We start from the raw sequence: 9442 nt of genomic DNA, 5'->3' as shown, positions 1-9442 counted from the left end.
CCCCGCGTGTCGCACACACACACACACACACACACACACACACACACACACACACACACACACACACACAAATGTTGTTAGGGACTTCGCTGGTGGTGCAGTGGTTAAGAATCCGCCTGCCAATGCAGGGGACACGGGTTCGAGCCCTGGTCTGGGAAGATCCCACATGCCACGGAGCAACTAAGCCCGTGTGCCACAACTACTGAGCCCATGCACCACAACTACTGAAGCCCGCGTGCCTAGAGCCTGTGCTCTGCAATAAGAGAAGCCACCGCAATCGGAAGCCCGTGCATTGCAATGAAGAGTAGCCCCTGCTCGCCGCAACTAGAAAAAGCCCGTGCGCAGCAACGAAGACCCAACACAGCCAAAAATAAATAAATTTATTAAAAAAAAAAAAAAACTTTATGACGTAGGCTGCCCTCTCCAAACCTCAGTTCTTTCCTTTGAAAAATTTAAATAATTTGCCCCAAAACCATGAAAGTCTCGAATCACAAAACTATTAGATGGCAGAGCCCAGATTTAACTCCAGGTCTCAGAAACTCTGGAATCCAAACTATCAATATATTACGTTAAATATCACCCGTATACCAAAAGGTTAACAGTGTATCAACAGGACTATGGCTCTCCCCATCCCAGCTACCCTTCTTCTTTTCTTCTTTTCTCTTCTCCCTAATCTTGTATTTCTTGCCATAATGAATATATTTTTTTTTTCTTAAAAAAAGAGAATTTTTATTTTGAAATACTCTGGCTCAAAATTTGCAGAACAGCTTACAAATTCAGTATATCTTGTTATTTAACATTACCTATGTGCCCCCAACCCTGCCAAAATAAAGAAAACCAGATTCCTCTGGGGAAGTGTTATAAAAAGTTTATGGACTTCAGCATCAATAGGCTTGGTTTAAAATCCATGACATAAGCTATGAACCGTAAGCAAATGACTTAAGTTCTCTGAAACTCAGTTTTCTTATTTGTAAAATACTGACTAACTCCCATCTCTCAGGGTTGTTATAAGGACTACGTTAAAAGAATAAAGCAGGTAAAAAGTACAAGGCAATAAATGTTAATACCTTCAAAAAGACATATACATTCATACAAACTCTAGCTCAATAGCAGATTGATATTAAAATTATGCTGTGAGGGCTTCCCTGGTGGCGTAGTGATTGGGAGTCCGCCTGCTGATGCAGGGGACATGGGTTTGTGCCCCAGTCCGGGAAGATCCCACATGCCGCGGAGCGGCTGGGCCCGTGAGCCATGGCCGATGAGCCTGCACGTCCGGAGCCTGTGCTCTGCAACGGGAGAGGCCACAACAGTGAGAGGCCCGCATACCGCCAAAAAAAAAAAAAAAAAAATTATGCTCTGATCATACATCTCAATACTAGTTAGTGGCTCATTTTCTATTTCAATTTAAATTAAATCAAAATCAAAAATACCCAAGAAAATAAATTCTCCTGCTTTTGGGAAATCCCACATCTAGGAGAAGCACCTGTGAAACAAACATTTTTACTATCTCCTCTTTACTGAATCTGTCCCCCTGACTTTCATATGCTCAGTAGTCTAGCAGAGCGCCTAGCATATAGTTGGCCTTAAGTGCTGGATGAATAAATGTGGAGACCTTGGAACATCCTACACTCTATATTAATGAGACTCATTATCACTCAAGTCTAAAAGCCTTCACACAAAGCTGTGGTGCTAATTAACATTCAACAACAGTTTTGATTTCAAAAAAGCAATCATGGCAGCAGTTTCATCAAACTCATTTCCTCACAACTTGTTGTTTCCAAAGAAATATAACTAAAAACACAAAATCTCTGGGATGAATCTCAAAGTCAGAAAGAGAGCAAGAAAGCTCTTAAACCTTAATCCAGGTCCCTCACAAGGACCAAAAAAGCCAGACTCTCACAGCAAGCTAAAAGATTTTTCCCCTACTCATCTTATTAGTCTTTTTGGTATTCACTTAGCAAGTGTTAATAAACAATATCATAAAAGTTAAATTAATAAAGAATAATCCCTGTTCTGGAATTATTCAGAAATAAATTCAGATATTTCAACTTGTCAATAAATTTAATTCTATTACTAGACTGACAATGAAACACCACAATACAAAACAACTATGGAATCCTAAACTGTAAACACTTAGAATTTCACCTCCATAAACTAAATAAAACATCCAATCATTCCACAAATACTGAGTACCCTCTATTCATTGTTCAAAAAATATTTACCGAAATCCTATTATCCAGGCATTGCTTTGCACTCTGGAAATACACAAGGCACTAAAGAAACAAAAATCTGCCCACTCCCTGTAACTTTCATTTTAAACAGGGGAGGAGGGAAGAGCAGACACAAACAAAATAAATTATATATAACAAGGTGATAAATGTTTCAAAAAACAGTGCAGAGGAGGGGAATGGAAAGTGCAGAATTGAGGAGCAGCTACAATTTTTAAAATATGGGGCAAAGAAGGCCTGACTGAGAAAAACATTTTAACAAGGTCTTAAAGATGAAGCTAAGTAAAACTAGCACAAGTTCTAGTCCTACATAGATCAGATTCATAAGCAGCAATCTGGTGAACTAATTTTCTTAATTCCTGAAAAGGGTAGGAACAAGACTGAAACTATAAGACTCAAAAGATTTGAAAGAAACCAATTCTTAAGGAGGAGAAAAAATAATTATAAGAATTACTGGACTTCCCTGGTGGTGCAGTCATTAAGAATCCACATGCCAATGCAGAGGACACGGGTTAGAGCCCTGATCCGGGAAGATCCCACATGCCATGGAGCAACTAAGCCCGTGGGCCACAACTACTGAGCCTGCGCTCTAGAGCCCGCGAGCCACAACTACTAAAGCCCGCGAGCCTAGAGCCCGTGCTCTGCAACAAGAGAAGCCACTGCCATAAGAAGCCCACACATCGCAACTAAGAGCAACTCCCGCTCGCCACCCGCCGCAACTAGAGAAAGCCCACGTGGAACAACAAAGACCCAACGCAGCCAAAATTAAATAAATAAATAATAAAATGAAAGATATAATGAAATAAAATTTTTTTAAAAAGAATTACTAAATTCCTACTGGAAAAGAGAAAACACCTGATTATAATACCATGAAAATATAGCAAGCAAAAATATAACAAGTCCCTTTCTATTTCCTTCCTTCCTTTTCCCCTTCCCCCTTCTTTCTTTCTTTCATTTATGATAAAGCTTTACTGCCAGCAACCACAAAACTAACATCTAAAAGACTTCGTCATTTTGCCATTGTCAGGCTTCAAACTTTATATACTTCAGTTAACTTTCTACTCTTTCCATTTCTAATCCCTAGAAAACACCATCAAATTAACAGAAATCAAAGACTACACTTCATTTTAATCCCTATTTTACGTGTTCACCAAAAGTTAGTTACTAATGGATTTCTACTTTAAAGGTACTTAGAGAATTTACTGTTCAAGAATCCTGAAGCAAACCCTTCTGCAAAATCGAACATTTTAAAAAATAACAGGTTTCTTGTTAGACAATATATGTTCGCTGTAGAAAAACTCAGAAAAAGTAACATATTTGAACAACAGGATTATAACTGTATTGTAAGTACAGGGTTATAAGCATAAGTATAAATATTTGGAGAATATTCTCAGTTTTCTCTATTTTGTTGCAGTTAATGCAATCACACTGCACATACTCCTTTGCAATGTGCTGTTTTCACTCATTCTTATCATGAACTTATTTCTATGTTAAATATTCTTATACATCATCATTTTTAATCCTACTGTATAAATACTATAGTATTGTAGAAAGGATTAAATAAATGTATGGCATGGATGAAGCACTATTTAAGTAGTATTACTGGTATTAATCCCAGGATTAAATTTTTCATAAACATTCATGTAAAACTAAATTTATGAGCATAGCCTTAATTTTTTTCCTTAAAGTCTCAGAATTGGAACTTCTGAAACTCTCCAAACTGCCCTCCAAAAAGAATAAATTTACTTTCCTTCTGCAACACAACTCCCAAAACTCTTGTCACCAACTAAATATGATCTTTCTAAACTTTGCCAATTTCACTGGGGAGGAAGGGGTACAATTTTGCCTCATTCTATTTTTGTATTTCACCAATTATACTAAATTGAACACTTTTTTCACGTTAACTATTTTTATTTCTCATTATGTGAATTGCTTATCAAAATACTTTAAAGTGAATAACTCATAATATTCATCATCAGAATACTCATATATTAGATTTGTTTAAAGCATGTTAATGCACACTGCCATTCTACATAAACATTTACTTATGTTATACACTTTAAGAAAGGGAGTTACACAAGTTTGTTCCAATATAATCCTCAACTTAGTATCTTCCACTAATATTTTAAAAACAGAACACTAGTACCAAAGTCTGGGGGGGTGAGGAGGGTTCAAATTAAAGTCTTTAAAACCACCTAATTATGTAATATATAGTATCTCCATTAATACATTCATTTAAAAGAATGAAGCAGATACTTAAGTATTGACAAGAAAACTTTCCATAATGTATTAACAAATGAAAAAAGGATACAGAACATGATCCATTTCTAATTTATGGTGAAAATAAAACAAATACAGAGTAAGAAGAATAGGGAACCAGTCGCTGTCCTAGGTGCTAGGGACCCAGTGATAAACAAGATAGGCAGGTTTTTTCCTGTTTTTATGGAGCTCACTGGTGGTTAACAGGTATACTGACTTTATTTAGATTTCCTTTTAGTGTTAAGCCACAATAGAATACAATAAAATTTTTCTCAATTTCATTCCAAATGTAAGTTTGAGTCTAAGAAGAAAGTAAAGAGGGATATAGCTACACACACACTACTTTCTGGATTTTAGAGCAGAAATTACAATACAGAAAATTTAGTAAGTTATATACACACACACACACAAAAATATTACTGAGTAGTGTTAATGAAAGAGAAGAAAAAAAGTCTCAAATTTTTTTTTTTTTTTTTTTGCGGTACGCGGGCCTCTCACTGTTGTGGCCTCTACCGTTGCTGAGCACAGGCTCCGGATGCGCAGGCTCAGCGGCCATGGCTCACGGGCCTAGCCGCTCCGCGGCATGTGGGATTTTCCCGGACCGGGGCACGAACCCGTGTCCCCTGCATCGGCAGGCGGACTCTCAACCACTGCGCCACCAGGGAAGCCCTCAAAATAATTTTTTAAGTCTTAGTTATACTCACGAACCTTTTTCATTATCCAAATTTAAAGCTCAATCGATAATATTACATTGAAGAAATCAAGTTACAGAATATTCATGATAGGATCCCCATTTTGTTTAAAAACTATTTGTAGTATATTAAATGTTATACACTCATAGAAAAATATCTTGAACTAACTTACTAGTAGTAATTTCTGGAGATAGGAATAAAGGGAAACTGAGCATATGGAAATCAGAGACAACTTTACAAATTTTATTGCATACACTTCTATACTGTTTGAGTATTTGTGCTAAAATAATATCTTTATTATATAAATAAAAAATAAAATACTTTGAAGTTTCAGTGCCAGAAGAACCAGGAACTTGGTCCCATCAAAAATTTTCTGCGGGGCTTCCCTGGTGGCGCAGTGGTTGGGGCCCCGCCTGCCAATGCAGGGGACACGGGTTCATGCCCCGGTCCGGGAAGATCCCACGTGCCGTGGAGCGGCTAGGCCCATGAGCCATGGCCGCTGAGCCTGCGTGTCCGGAGCCTGTGCTCCGCAACGGGAGAGGCCACAACAGTGAGAGGCCCGCGTACCGAAAAAAATAAAATAAAAAAAAAAATTTCTCTATGTAATACACTAATGTAATCAATATAGAACTGCTTGAATTAAAAAATCACAGTGTTAGTCAGGTTTAAAAAGCAGTAAGGAAGAGCTCCCTATATTCTGAGTGATTTCCAGGATTTCTGCTAAGTAGAAGAAAATACAAGGTGCTAAATAAAGTAAGTTTTATCTAAGAAAGAGTAATATGACTAAGTATATATACATTTTTTGTAAACAACGAAAAACTAATAAAAATGGTCACTTATGGGGGAAAGAGAGGATAAAGGCTAGATTTTTCTGACTACGTATTGCAGTTTTGGTTCGAGAACAATAAAAATGTTTTACATAATTATAAAAGTAATCAAAAGTAAATCAAAATGAAAACAGATTATTCCCAAAAACTGACAGCAAAATGAATAAACCAAACTATATATCAAATGGGTGGCTTAGAGAGCAATCATTTCAAATGATTTTAAAACAGTAGTTTGAGTATAAATCCCTAGTAGAATTTGTAAGAATTCTTTTTTTTTTTTAAGTTGGTCCAATTTTATTGAAATCTGTTACAGAAGACAGTTCAAATAGGAACCACTGTCTGTTTTAAGGCCTATAGAAATGAGTACGTTTTACTACAAAATATAAAATACATTAATTCAAACTACAGCGTAAAAAGATTTTAATAATGAATTGTACGTCCTCATTAAATTAGATATTTAAATTAGATACAACATTAAATTAGATACAACTAATTTAGAGATATCTTTTAAAGTTCAAATAGCCAGTTTAAATTTGAGAAAACATACTTACTGTAACATGAAAGATGTTCACATTGAGATACTTCAGCCCCAGCTTCACAAACTACTGGAAATTAGGAGATACTCTGTTGCTAGATGAAAAAATATCACTTACGTCAGGGAAAATTATACTAGACTACCAGTTTAAAATGAGCAATAGTTCACATAATATTAGAAAAATTCTCTCTTGCCTTACAAATGCAAAATAAATCCTCCAGACTTCCTTCTCTGTAGAGACCACCAGCTCACTACCCAGGCTCTGAAACTCAGCACAGTTAGTTACGGCAAAAACAAGACAGACTTCAGTATGAGAATGAGCCAAAACATTTCCTGAGGGAAGCATTTCTGATTTTGTTTTTGTTAAGTATTCTCTTGATCTTTAAGTTCATTAAAAAAAAAAAAAAAACAAAAAACACTCAATTCCCAAGATCAGTTTGAAAATGAAAAAAATAGATCTGCTGGCTCTCACAGCAACCTTCATCATGTCAAGGCACTGGTTTAACTCACATCTCCTGATATTTCCTGCCCATTTCCTACCGACAGCGTCCCCCTTGCCCTTACAGAAGTTGAGGTTCCCTGTAATACTGACCCTAGGTTTTTTTAGTGTTAGCTAAAACACATATTTTGAAAAATGTGTTTAGTAAAAATACCCTTCAAGTCCTGACCTAATTTCCTTATATGTAAAGCACATAAGAGGTGGTGTCCCCTGCGACTGTCTAAGGCTTACCAACTATTTAGGAAGTTCCCTTGACTCTTAAGTTTGCCTTTAGAGGTTAAAATTCAACACAGAAAAAAATTCAGTTATCAAACATCTATTCCTAATTTAGAGTAAAGCTATATTACATAGCAAAACTCCACTTATTAAACTTTATCTCATGCAAACTTAAAATTTTTAAAATAGTAATTCGAGGCCCCAACGTAGACCATGAACCTACTTAGATGCAAATATGGTAAACACTTAAAAATTTATTTTCCGATCTTCCTAAAAGAAGTGTGTTTTCGCTGATAGATCAACATTATACGTCTGTTGCTAAGGAACACAATTTTTGACCTGGTAACTGAAATCATTCTGGTAATCTGACACACGACCAAGATGCTAAGACTATAGAATTAAAGGCATTCTTTTGGATTATGTCCTTTAATAATTTTTAAGTGGAAAACCATGAAGAGGCTTCCAGCTCAGTAGAGACATTGATTAAAGCTTGGTAAAAATGGGCAGGTTCTCTGACCTTGGGTAACGCAAGTCAAATTCAACAGGCCAAAGGAGTGAGTTTTTCATGATGGGGCTCTCACCACTCACTGGTTTTGGGCCAGTTTTCCATAGCCTCCTCTCCCAGCATCGTAGTCCTGACGATACTCATCTCACACCTGGCCCCCAGAACACCCACGGCCATACTGCCTACCCTCCTTAAAGCCTGCACCCCAGTCTGTGCGAATGATCCGGTCATCTGGACAAGTTCCAGTTATGTACCGCGTGGCATTTTCTGCATCTGGTCTTGAATAGTATTCCACAAAGCAGAACCCTGTTTTCTTCATTTTTATCCAGGCCCATGATGACTTTCTTTATGTCACCACTTTTGCTTAAGAGTTCATAGATTTGTTCTTCAGTTGTGTAAGAGGAAAGATTTCCAACATACAATGTACAGCTTTTCTTCAGTAATTTTTCCTGTTCATTGTCACCCACTCAGGAAACACTGTAGAAAGCCTACAAGACAGTATCTTACTACTACCTAAATGAAGCTATAGGCTTTAGACTGCAGAGATAAACAACAGCAAAAGTTGAATCCGTTCACTGTTTGAATCTTGCAGGATGCTTGAAATTCATGATGGTTATGATGTGGAACTTTCTAAAGTAATGAGACCCAGAAGTGCTGGTCCCGGTACTGGCTCAGCTCGACGTAGGAGTCGCTGCACAGCACCTTCAGGAGGCCACCTGACATAGTGCAGAGAAGTGACCGAGGACTCCGCCACTGTGAGAATAACGAAGCCACCCCAGTGGTGGCAGAACTGGCAATTGTTTTCAGCAACCATTTTCTAAAATAAGCTCAAAATAATAATACTAATACACATATGTATATATAAGTAACACGGCAAGTAATTCATTACTCTCCAAGACGTTCAGCATAAAAGAAGAGCTATAAATATAAATCTTAAAAAAGTTAAAGGGAAAATCTTATAATCCTAAACCCTTAAACTGGAAACAAAATCAGACTTAGAAATATTAGTATGAACTCATGGTGTATTTTCTTTTCTTTTTTTTTACTTTTAAAAATTTTTACTTATTTATTTTTTAAATTTTTATTGGAGTATAGCTGCTTTACAGTGTTGTTAGTGTATTTTCGCATTTAAATAATCATATAACAGACTAAGCAAAGTTGCAGAATGTAAGATCAACACAAAAATCATGCATATTTTTATACACTAAGCAAATGAACACTCTGAAATGAATATTAAGAAACAGTTCAGTTTACAACAGCATTAAAAATTTCAATTTAATAGCATAAAATACCACTTATGAATAAATTAACCAAGGAGGTACAAGACTCGAAAACTACAAAAGTTACCGAAAGAAATTAAAGAATACTTAAATAAATGGAAAGACATGCCATGTTCATAGATCAAAAGACAATATTAAAATGTCAATACTACCCAAAGCAATCTACAGAAGATTCTAAAATTCAAATGAAACTGAAAAGGATTCTGAATAGCCAAAATAATCTTTTTTAAAAACTAAGTTAGGGCTTCCCTGGTGGCGCAGTGGTTGAGAGTCCACCTGCCAATGCAGGGGACTCGGTTTCATGCCCCGGTCCAGGAAGATCCCACATGCCGCGGAGCAGCTGGGCCCGTGAGCCATAGCCGCTGAGCCTGCGCTCCGCAACGGGAGAGGCCGCAACAGTG

At 36.8% G+C, this 9442-nt stretch overlaps 1 protein-coding gene and 1 pseudogene across 5 annotated transcripts in view; both read right to left on the bottom strand.

The window, feature by feature from the left end:
- Positions 1-9442, bottom strand: part of GSK3B (glycogen synthase kinase 3 beta) — a 196560-nt gene that overhangs the window by 166170 nt on the left and 20948 nt on the right. The window lies entirely within an intron of this gene.
- LOC103074476 (nuclear cap-binding protein subunit 2-like) lies at positions 7841-8484 on the bottom strand (annotated as a pseudogene).

Source organism: Lipotes vexillifer, unplaced genomic scaffold (genome assembly GCF_000442215.2).
Source record: "Lipotes vexillifer unplaced genomic scaffold, Lipotes_vexillifer_v1.1 scaffold1106, whole genome shotgun sequence".
In the NCBI taxonomy this organism is placed as follows: domain Eukaryota; kingdom Metazoa; phylum Chordata; class Mammalia; order Artiodactyla; family Lipotidae; genus Lipotes; species Lipotes vexillifer.
This window is presented reverse-complemented; position numbering and strand designations above follow the sequence as displayed.